This window comes from Lissotriton helveticus, chromosome 7 (assembly GCF_964261635.1).
Source record: "Lissotriton helveticus chromosome 7, aLisHel1.1, whole genome shotgun sequence".
Lineage (NCBI taxonomy): Eukaryota > Metazoa > Chordata > Amphibia > Caudata > Salamandridae > Lissotriton > Lissotriton helveticus.
The window spans coordinates 1351953008-1351964830 of NC_136068.1; the positions used below are offsets into that span (position 1 = coordinate 1351953008).

Genomic DNA, 11823 nt, shown 5'->3' on the forward strand with positions numbered 1-11823 from the left:
AAGTGACACTGAAAGGGCCATCAGTGTAGCATAGCACGAATGGCCCTGCTGCTGCCGGGAGCCTGTGATTCACACCTCAATTTGTGAGGATGCTGCCTGCCTGCCTGCCCCCACTGCTTGACCAATACAATGGTCACATCAGGATACTTTGGTGTCACGCAGACTGACGGACGCCAGCTGGGAAAGAAGAAAAGGGCTTCACTGAGGACTTTGTGACTTGATGTAAATCTGCTCTCCAGCCAGAACTGAAAAGCTGACCCAGCCCCACCAGCCTCTCCTGGAAATTATTCTCCCGTGCCTGCCCAGAGGTCCCCAGCCCCTCCTTTACAGCTCTGCTCTTTTCTCTGTACCGGGGCCTGCAAGAGGAGCCTGGACTGCCTCTGAAGTTGAACTCCACAAACACCAAGTAAGTTGGGAAAATAAAATACCTGGTGCATTATTTTTTTTTTTAAATAAACGGAAAATGTCGAACGTCTTATCTGCAAAAAATGTTATGTTCTTTTTTTCCAATGTGTAGTGCCCAGTAGTGCGGGTGTGTAGATCTGTGTCTAATGGGCTGGGTAACATGAGAGTTATTTTATGTTAATGTATATAGTGTGCCTGGTAAATTGCACAAAGCAGCTTGGGAAACATAAGGTGCATTACGAATTTAGAATTACCTAAATATGTCCATATGTGGGTGCACACAAGTAAAAAACGTATACATGCATGAAGAAATACAAGCATGAGTAAGGAAATAAATGCACGTCTACACAGATAGCGCTTTAGGTGCGTTGCTACTCATAATAGCACTTTAAGTGCATCGCTACTCATGGAGACGTTGCCCATAGACACCATAAATGCCCATTCTTCAGGCGGTGTGCCCTGTGGGTGCCCCTTTAAACCCAGGGCCTGAGACAAGGGGTAAGCGGTCTCGAGCAGCATGATCTATTTTATGTGACCTTTTCTTTCCTGTTGCTGGTTGTAAGCAGTGTCCTGTTTCTTAAAAAAACCTTTCTTTAAGCCTTTGAGATGTCCCTTAAATGACACTTTCCAAGTGTATATGACGATGCGGTCAGTGTGATGTCTCATAATTGACCCCTTTCCAGTAAATTGGGCTATCCTCAAAAAAAGAAGTCTGGGCACTAATTAAACATTTTAATACAAGTAATAATGTCTTCAAATCTGACCCGATTCCATTTTGTACAAAGATGCTCAAGAGAAAATCACTTTTAAGCCGACAAATGTTTGCAAATGTTTTTTGTTTTGTAGTGCCTGGAACGATATCAACAAGCATTGGCATAGGCAATGGGTCTCCCTTTTGGGACCTTATAAGTATTTAGTTATGCAGCACAATATCCTTGGTGCAACAACATCAACTGTTGCATGGCTAAACACTTATAAGGTCCCAAAGGTGAGACCTATTGGCTATGCCAATGCTTGCTCTATTTTTTTTTTTGTCCTCATTTACTACCCTGGTCATACTGTTAAAGTCTAGAAGTGAGTGACAAACTACCTCAGAGATCTGGATAACAAAGCCTTAGCAAGATAGGCTGTGCTAATAGTGATGTCATACCCACCAAGACCCTCGTACAGAGACCAAAGGTAAGCTGCATTGCAAAACATCTAGCCCACATTCAGGACACAACCTGATGTATCAAGATAAACCATGGGTGAAGGTGAGGGCAGCTTAATCATTGGACCAGGAAAAACAAAACCCTGTCCGAAGTCTCACTGTTGACCCCAATTCAGAAGGTGCCATAAGGCTCTCTTATTCAGATTGCCTGATCTCATTAGGTCTAGCCTAGAAACTTGCAATATCGATGTCTGCCAGCCCTGTAAGGAAGGTGGTGAAGAGTATTTCCACGTTTTGCAAATTTCTCTTCTGGCCAAAAGGATGGAATAGAACAGAAGATTTTTGGCTGGACCCGTGACTCCGTCTATGAGACCGAAAATTACATGTGCTGGATTTATGACGATTTGCCGATCAAGAGAAGTTGACAATAAGCTACTTATAGAATCCCAAAAAGGAGATAGGATTGGGCAATCAAAAAACATATTTAAGTCCGGTGCAGCCATTTCTCCACACCTCATACAAGATACGGATGTTCCTTGTGAAAAGTTTGAGAGCCTCTGTGGTGAATAATAGGCCCTATGCAATGTAAAAAGATGATTCAGTCGAAGCCATGCTTGTTTGACAATATCCCACAGTGTCTTGAAAGAATCAAGCCAAAGGCTAGTCACGTCCTGGGCTAACAAGGAGCTCCAGGCAATCCTAGGTATGTGTTGTGCCCAAATAAATGAGTTGATGTCGCTCTGCAACTTTGATAAAAGTGAGGGTTCAAAATATAATGGAATAGTATTATACAAAAAAGTGACTTTAGGCAATATGGACATTTTTATAAGATTAACTCTACCCAGAATGGACAAAGGTAATGTAGACCATGTACTCATAAGTTTCCTACAGTCTTTTGCTACTGCCCAAAAATTTGTTTCGGCGACGATTTTGTTAATATCCTGAACAATAGTAATACCTAGGTATCTCATTTTTGAGCTAGGCTGCACTTCCTCCACTAACTCCTCATTATTCCAGCCCATAATCTCTGTTTTGAAGGCATTAATCTCATATCCAGAGATCTCTCCAAAATCCTGAGCAAGTTTAATCACCGATGGAAGGGCTGTAGACACTCACTCTTCAACATTCAGTATCACATTTTCACTCGCACTCACTCACTTTTTCCTACTCTGATTACCTCATTCAAACTTAGTTTCACTTACTCTACGTGACTCATTCTCTCTCACTTTCATCCACATACACTCTTTCACTCATGCTCAGTTACATTCAGGCACTCAATCATTCGCACCCACATTTACTTACTCGCACTCATTCTTCTTTGCTGGACACTTGAATACATAATTGCTATACTATGTTTGAGCAGCTAGTTGGCTGACATGAATATGAAGGAGCCCTTGTGGGTTGCCGTGAGTCAGATCAGATTCTCTTGAAGAGTTCTTTTGTCTTCTGAGCCCTGCTTGACACATATGTACAGGAGGAGCCCTATATTCATGTCCTTAATGTTTCAGACACAAAAATACTCATTAATTTCTGAACAATGAGAGAAAAAGCGTTAAGGTAACATGTCGTTCCTGCTTATATTTTGCATGCTTTACATAATACTGCATTCCCTATGAGTGTTTGCTTTTTCCAGAATGTTGTTACTTTTTTTCAGGCAGTGCATAATTTGAAATGAGTCACATCCAGATGTTTATAATGGGGCAGAATTGGGTTGTGGCTGAAGACAGTGCGAGTTTCACTCAGTGGGGCATAAGGGTGTTTGGTGGGGGTAGGATGCAGGGGTGTGGAATTTTACAAAAAATCTACTTGGCCAAGGGACAAAATGTTACAGAAATCTACTTGCCCTCTGTACATATCTGCTTGCCCTACCTACTGTATAAATCACTAAGCTAGGTCTGCACAGAGAGAGCCTGCACTGCGATCAGTGCAACATATGTACAATACATATTTCAAATGCCAGTTCAAATATGCAGTGAATGGTGATACACACTTATATGCAAATGTTGAACTGGCTAGTTGTACAGCATGTGTGAAGATGTCATTGTGCACTGCACCATGTATCAGCAGGTTTGTCTGTGACAGAATTTCATATGTAAAGAAATGATATCTAAAGGCAGAGTGCAGACTGGTAATTGACTACATTTATTGCTATCTTTGGGGATGACGGTGTCGTAATATGAACCTGTAGGACAGAAAGGGTTTCTCCTTCGTATGGCCAACTCCTAGCTCTCCTGCTTCAAAAATACGCAAAAGATGTTCTGATAAACATGTGTGGATGGGAATAACTGCACTTCTTGGCCAAGCTTATCAACTCTTCATGGAGCAGCAAAATCACGTAGCAGAGGTACTGTGGTTCACTTAGACCGTATCCACGATTCTTGTCTGAGTTTCTATACTTTTAATGGGGAAGTTAAATCAATTTCTCCTTTTACACTCCTGGGCAGGTGTAAGGTGGTTATATTATGGTGTATGCAAGGCAACATCTACACATTCTTCTCCCACACAAGTATCATATACAAAACTGGCAATATCAGTGCGAGGTTCTCTTGCACAGTACTGGTGTAGTAATGGCGGAAGCGGCAGCGGAGGCTTCACTGATATGGAGAGGCAACTCGTCAGTGGATGTGCAAGTTTGTCTAACTCGGAATAAAAGTTATGTAGAACATATGACACACACACACACACACACAAACTTACGCAGCAGCAAATGCAACTTCATTCCCTTCTCACAGCAAAGGGAAGGACAGCTAAGTTAAATAAACAGTCAATCTAGAAGTGGAGGGCTAAGGATCATTGTGATGGAGGGGTCACGAGTCACTGGAAAGACTCAGCATTCCATGTCACACCTAGCAAGCAAGGACACCTGGGCTCAATCACAGTAGAGTTGGAAACCCTTTCCTGGCCTGATGGATAGTCAAGGCAAATTTTACGAATTAAGATTATTTATGCTTCAACTACCAGGATATCTAATTCCAATATTAACTGTTCAGCTGACAAACATCCAAAAAGTGCCACTCCCTGTTTTTATTTTCTCTGTTATTGTGGTCTCTGACCATCATCTAACCCCTTCTGCAGACTGACTCGCATCTCGTATTTCCCTGAAGGACCAAAAAAGGTTGTAGGAGGAAGGGAGCAGGGGGTACACCACAACCATACTTAGGGCACGAACCAACACACTGCACAAATGCCAACATGCCAAAGCCCATCTCTCCCTACTTCCTAGCCATAAGAGGTGTAAAGGTCTTCAAATACACACGACCCATCATGTATAGTGCATTTGAATATTTAGGAATTAAGTAAAATCTACAGCTCCTCTCAACCTGAACCTACCCACCACTTCAGACAAAATGGAAACGCACACCTTGCACTGACAGCAAATAAAGTTAACACCCCTAATTAATAACTGGAACATAATGCATTGTACACAGCACCTACTGCTAATGGTTGCAGGCAAAAGACCCTCCAGTAATTGCCCCACCCTTTATTACAGATAATAATCAAATACAATAACACACACATGTGCTACTGTTTTTTTTTCACACAGGGTACATCTTTAGCCAGAAACCGTTTGGGGGTAGATTGCTAAAATATAAATCCATAGTAATCTAGGAACCAGTTATGTCTTAATAACTGACAAACACACTTTGTGAATGAGCCTTTAGCTGGAGTGCAACTGCAACCAGATCACATCCCATATTTCCGGACAAAGGCAGAGGAAGAAGACATTAGGAATGTTGGAGCACCATGCTAGAGTGCGGGTGAACTAAGCAATTATAATTATGGTGGCAACAGGTGGGTGAACTCACTGAGCTATTTTTCTTGCTCCTGCACCCTGTATTCCCATTCCTGCAGGTGCTCTGTTCTGCACTGTGAAGGATAAGTGATGGGGGTGTACAGGTTCTTCGACCTGCACTTAATGCATAGCACAAGAATTATGCAGCAGGTGCACTCATAGGCTGTGCTATCCTACTGGTGTGTTCTTCTCGCACACGTCATAGAATTGTTCCTACCATGCCGCCACTAGCCCACCTCTTAATCAGCTACTACATTCTAAAGTCGAAAGGGCCCGGGATCAGAGCACAGCGTTTCTTTTCAGTTGAGAGGAAGACAAAGTCATTAGGAACTGGTAGAAAAATCCTTGCACATGTACGCATCAACTGCATATTTGTTTTAATTGGTTCAGAAGCGATAGGGTTGACGGGCAAGTACTAGGCTGCAGCACTAGATAAATAGAGTGGCCGTGCATCTGCACTTGCATTTCAGATACCGCAAGTGTCTGATGCACAAGGTTATCGGGGACAGGCAGTTTAAGTGTAATCACAATGCATGCCCTGGCTGCTTTAGAGACCAAGTCAGAGATGGCTGGGAAGTGTAGGCCCTGTGAAAACTGACTTTCGTGTTTGAGCGCAACATGGAGCTTGTCATATATCCTCTTTACCCATTCAGCAATGTAGAGGGTGCGGTGGGGGCCAGATCTCGGAGCACAGGGCCACACAGAGTTAAGGGGACGAGAAAAAAAAATACAGGAACCTACATCCGATTCCTGGAATGAGGACGGCACAGGAGCAAATTACAAAGGGCAGAGGCCGAAATTACAAGAATGAAAACCCCTCTCCTCCCTCACCCTCTCCCAAGCCTCTTACTAGTGAATGCTGAAAGTGCGTTGCATTGAAGCGATGTTTTCCTGCTCCTTCATGTGCAGCTTTTCTGAGGCATTGAGATGCCCTGCATTTCATGACCTTCGGAAATGCACAGACATTCTATGTTTTCTTCTGCAGAGTGCCCCTAAACCCACCCCCAGACTGAGATAACCAATAGTCTTAATTCAATATCACCCAGGACCCCGTCTAATAATAAAAATAAACTCTAGACATCACCAATTCCTCATACACAGACCCACTCATCTTAAACTATCCCAAAATACATGCGCAGTCGCCCACACAACTATAAAGATCACAAACTTCCTATTGATACAGACTTCAGTTTCACTGGCAAGGTATGTAGTCCAGTGTCAAAATTGTTAACTGCGTTAGGAAAAAAACGTCTAATCCTGAATATCTCTTCAGACGATTTGTGATCCTGACGAAACGAGTTGACCTCCCAGTTGACCTGCCAGTGTTTCTTGAAAAACAAGCCAAATGAGTAACGTTCACAAACAAAGAAGTGACATACAAAGTCTCCCACACTGACAGGTGGCGCGCATACACCTCTGGCAGAACAGACGGATGCAACACACTCATGAAGGTTCGCAGTAGACACCCGCCTGCCTCGGGACCATGCAGCCTCACAATTAACACTGTTACAATCCCGGGCCTCCCCACCGGTATCTGATACTCACTGTCAAGTCTCTTGCAGGGCTGCGTCTTGGTGCTCTCGTCAAAGCACAGATTATTAGAAGTGACGGCGGAAAGACACCCCGTTGCAGCAGCTGGTACCTCAGGCCCCTCTGGGGTTAACTCACGTGCTAAAATGCTGACAGTGCTCAATTCATGTTTAAAAGAGGCAGGGGCACAGATTGTTCCTGTGCCGTGTAACATGATTCCGACGCAGGGGAGAGGGGAGCGTGATCCGATGCTGATGACAATCAGAGGCCTCGAAAAGTTTTGAGTTTCTGTACGCCCCAGAGTGCCCAAAGCTCCGATATTTATTATTTACGCAATTTAATGTCTACTTGTCCCTCGGACAAACTAGACTTTAAATCTTCTTGCCCATCATAAACATCAACATGGCTCGGGCGTCGGGCGATATGATTCCCCCACCCCTGAGGATGTGGCACTATGGCCAGAGCTACAGAATTTGGAACTGGGAAACCTGGTAAAGCCTTCGTGCCTAGTCCATCAGACCACTCCTGAGGGAGCACATTCCCATGCTAGACCTTAGAAGGCCCCACTAGACCTTAGAAGCCCTGGTCACTTAGCACCAGCAGGTGAACCCTACCGGTGGCCAGTGTTGGTTAACCTTGAAGCCCTGTCCACCACAATCCATACTGAAGTTCACCTCCAGTCTTGTGGGCAGGCCTACAAAGCAGCACACCCTAGAGCAGCAGTGACTATGTCACTGAGGTCACAGGACCCTTGAGGCCAGCCCACCTCACCCATTGGTGCCTCCATTGGTCTTGTTCCAGTAGTACTAAAGCAACTCACCAGGGATTTGTAATGCAGAATTTGCATGCACACCAGACAAAGGAGCATGTTTTCAAGGGCCTTGCGTCCTGCTTGCACCTTGCTATGTGGTACATGCACAATACAAAGCTCCAAGTCATGTTTTAAAAGCCACGTAAAGCCACTTTGCATGTCTTTAAACAATAGATATTGAGTAGTGCAACGCAGCACAAACTGCTGCATTGCCTTACTGTGTGCAAGGGAGGTGTTGCATGTGAGACTGGTTTTGTAACTGGGGACTGGTTTTGCAGCAATGCTGAAAAATCGGCCCCCAAGTAACAAAACCAGCAGAACTGTGCAGCATTATGACTCTCTAAAAACACACAAATCACTGCAGAGTTCCTTGTAAACCCAGAAGTATTCCTGCAACAATAAAAGTCTCCCACGCAACTCCCACGGTTTTTTAGGCATTCACAGATTTACAAGGACTTGTAATACTGGGAATGCGTCAAAATCTTGCGCTGCTCCAGGGGAGGCATAACTAGGAGAAATATCTTTATTTCTCCTTGTTTTTTACTCTTTCAAAGTGTGCTTTATTCTGCAGCACACATAGAAAGGGGGAAAGGCCTCTCAAGATTGTTTTTGTGCAGGATGGTGCTCCTTCCTGCACAAAAGCAATCCTGCATGCAACAGAGTCACCCTTGCACCATGGGGCAAGTGTGCCTGCCTTGGCGCTAGGCTGTTGAAATGGTGCAAGCGCAGGGGGGAAAAACAGGAATGGACCATATTGGATAAATACCGTGCATTGTTGCCCTTTCCCTGTGATATAAGGCAGTGCAGCAAAGTAACTTGCTGTGCTGTCCAGTGCCACCATTCCCATAAATATGCCCCTAAGCTCACAAACTTCATGATCTCTCTGCTTCATACACAAGCACTTTTAGCATGTGCTGCCTGCTTTGGGGGCACTGCAATTATGCAGCAATGGAGGACAACATTATGTTGCAGTGTTGACTAAATTAAGCAGCAAAAAAGACTGCAGTGTTATGTAGTACATTTTCTGATACTTTATTATTTTGACATTTTTACACATACTAACAGTCTCTGGAAAGCTTTCGCCTCATTAATCCCAGTGTAACATGCAAATGCAGCGATGAGAAAGGGGACCTGTCAACCTTTGCACACGGCCTTCCACTTCACAGCAACACAATTCACGTTGTTTAGTAACTTTTGCTCCCTTAAACTTATATATTAAACCTCAAATAAACATGTTTATCGATTGTTTGAATTAAATAGCGTTATAAGCTGTAACTGGTCAATGAAATGCCAAACGTACTAAAAATTGGTATGTTTTGCTATTTCTAGCCACACCTCCGACTCCGCCCACTAATCCAATCCTCTGCTTATTCCCGCCCCCTGAGTCTCCACCCACAGTTCCCCTACTTTTTTTTCCCCCACTTCGACCACTGTGGGAGACTCTAGGCCTCCTCTTAATTAGCCTTTCCTCTCATGAAAAGGCAGGAGATGTACCATCTGACTAACAGAATATTTACTTAATGGTTCTATCTTAAATTAATAGCTGCAAGTAGAATCCGTTTATCTTATTCTAGCATTGTTTTCTCTGTTCTATCCCATGACGGGCCGAAATCCTACAGAACACAGTAGACAGACTAACTGGTCTCTAATGCAGCACAGATACACCTAACAAAGTTACTAGTCGACTTCAGGCAATGAAGAACTCTCAGACTGAACATGTTAAAACAAGATATATTTCTTTCATACTACTTCAATAATAATAGTTTATACCACCTCTTCCCCGGCACCATCATGTACACAACAGGCCACCAAAGTCATAAGGCCTACTAAGCACTGCTACTTCAGCAGCACATCCACATTAAGAGAAATGCATACTTCGCCCTTAACCAACAAAACACATTAGATACATCCAGTGGCTCTGGAATAAGTTACATAGGTGACCTAATTATGAGGCAGGGTTGACAATATGATGAAAAGAAAAGGCACATTTTTTTACAAGAGCATCCAATACAACCACACTTATTGTACACAGAGAACCTTGAATTGGGTCTCCCCACTCTTCAAAAGTAATGCGGGACTGTGTAAATAGAAATGCTAGAAACAAATGCTCGTAACATAAATGTTGTAGTCGTGAATATTATAGTGCACGTTCCCTGCGGATAGCTCTCCCCAGTTGCTGCATCACAGAAGGCTGGAATACTTACCTGTTCAATACGATTCCTCTATTTTTATGATTCAAGCTACAAAAAGAAGACGATCACCTCCAACTTTCGCAAGAAATATCGTAAAAAGAATGGCAGACTTCCTCTGAAACGTTAGCGGATTGAAGCTACGCTTAAAAACTATAGAAATGTTATAATACTCCCCATTGCTGCATCTCTTATTTCCAAGAATAGGCGATGCGGATTATAATATGGAAAGTGCATTTCCTCTCCGTTGAGCGACATAAAAAGCGGAAGTGCCGCATCAGCTAGCAGATGCAAAGCATAAGCAAGTGCCGAGGGCGGCTGGGTGTTGCTCCATTCGAAACCAGCGGTGGGTGGGGGGATGGAAAAGACTGCCAGGTTGAAGCTGAGGAGAGCTGGGATGGTTAGAAAACTAAAGATGGGGTGGGAGGTTGGAGGCTGCGAGTAACCGTGCTCTCGAGGATGTGACGGTGCTAGAGTTGAGTTTTCTGGATAAAACTATTATGTGTTTATATTGGCAGTGCTAGGAGACACGGGCTGTTAAAGGTCCTTGTGTAAATTAAATGTGTCCTTGTGTAACGTAACTAGTGCTCATGTAAAAAGCTTTAATACCTTAGGGTCGAATTCGCGCTATATAAATCCGCCCAAAAAAAAGGGGGCTGGAAGAAGCTTTGACGAGGCTGGGGAGGATATGCTGACGAATGTGGTTGGGTTGTCCTGGACGTCAAAGAAGCAATGTTTGGGGATTCGGGAGCTATGCTGAGTTTGAGAGGCTTTGGGGAACCTTTGCTTGCAGATTTTGGTTATGTATGAAAATGGGCAGGGGTGGAACTGGAGTAGATCACTGTACCTGACTCCCGGGAAGACTCCGACTCGTTTCTCTGCAAATACAGAACGCACACCACAGTTTGCCAAGTCTAACACCGTACTGATGGAGGAGTGAAGCCACAACTGAATGACTTCCTCTTCTTACACCATCGAGGCTCTAAGAAGCTAGAGCGTCGGTTTCACGAGTACATAGAGAGAGAAGAAAGACTTACACTACAATAGACTCCTCGTTCGAAAGTGCATGATGTGTCTGTAACCAGAAATGTTATGAGCTGAAAAGTGCGTGCACCCTCGAATGAATAGATTGCAGAGCAGAGGTTTACTAGGCAGTCACATCTTGGGCGTTAATAATATTACTCCGTTTCATCCAACAGTATGACAGCCTAAACGTGCTCGCTGCTGGAATCTAAGCAACCAAATAGTTCACTGCTTGGGCGGCTATTTGCTCAGTTTTCAATTGCCTCATTGGTGACTGCAAAAATAAGCATTTACAATGCAAATGGTCTCGCATTTGTTAAAGGTCGAGCTATTGGCGTTGAAATAAAAATGTTTTTTACTTTTGTTTTTTTATTTGCAGTGGAGTTATATTTGCATAGCATGTAAAGATGCGAGGGCATTAAATGATGGGCACCAGGCAGGGGCAGTTATTTATGTATATCTTTATTTCATATCAAAAGAGCGCCGGGAATGTATTTATTTATTTATGCGTTATTATATAGCGCAGACTTTACCCGAAGGTGTCAGAGCGCTTCACAATAGGAACAGAACTAATACATGAGAACATTACAAGTGAACAAATTACAAAAGCAAACGTTACATTACATGAGGCAAAAGTGACAATCGTGAGTGAAAAAAATACAAGAGGTAGCAAACGGTGCATTACAGGTGGAAAAAGTGACGTGTGCAGGTTACAAAAGCGTACAAAGTACAAGTAGAGGTATAATACTGCAATAAATGGAGGCCACTCAAACAACAAACGTTATGTAGGCAATGGTGGCACTTGTGCAAGTATCGAAAGCAAATAAAATGTAAGAGGTAGCAAACAGTGTGCTACAAGAGAAAAGTGACGTGTGCATGTTACAAAAGAGTACCAAACACAGGTAAAAGGGTAGTACTGCAA

The 11823-nt window shown here is 43.5% G+C and overlaps 1 protein-coding gene across 1 annotated transcript in view; it reads right to left on the reverse strand.

Annotated features, from left to right (window-relative positions):
- The window catches only part of CYBC1 (cytochrome b-245 chaperone 1), a 173672-nt gene extending 162813 nt beyond the window's left edge, over nt 1-10859 (reverse strand). The window contains exon 1 of the mRNA XM_078654652.1: nt 10726-10859. The gene's annotated coding sequence lies outside the window, so the exon portion shown is untranslated. The remainder of the gene's footprint in view (nt 1-10725) is intronic.
- Between the last annotated feature and the right edge of the window lie 964 nt (nt 10860-11823).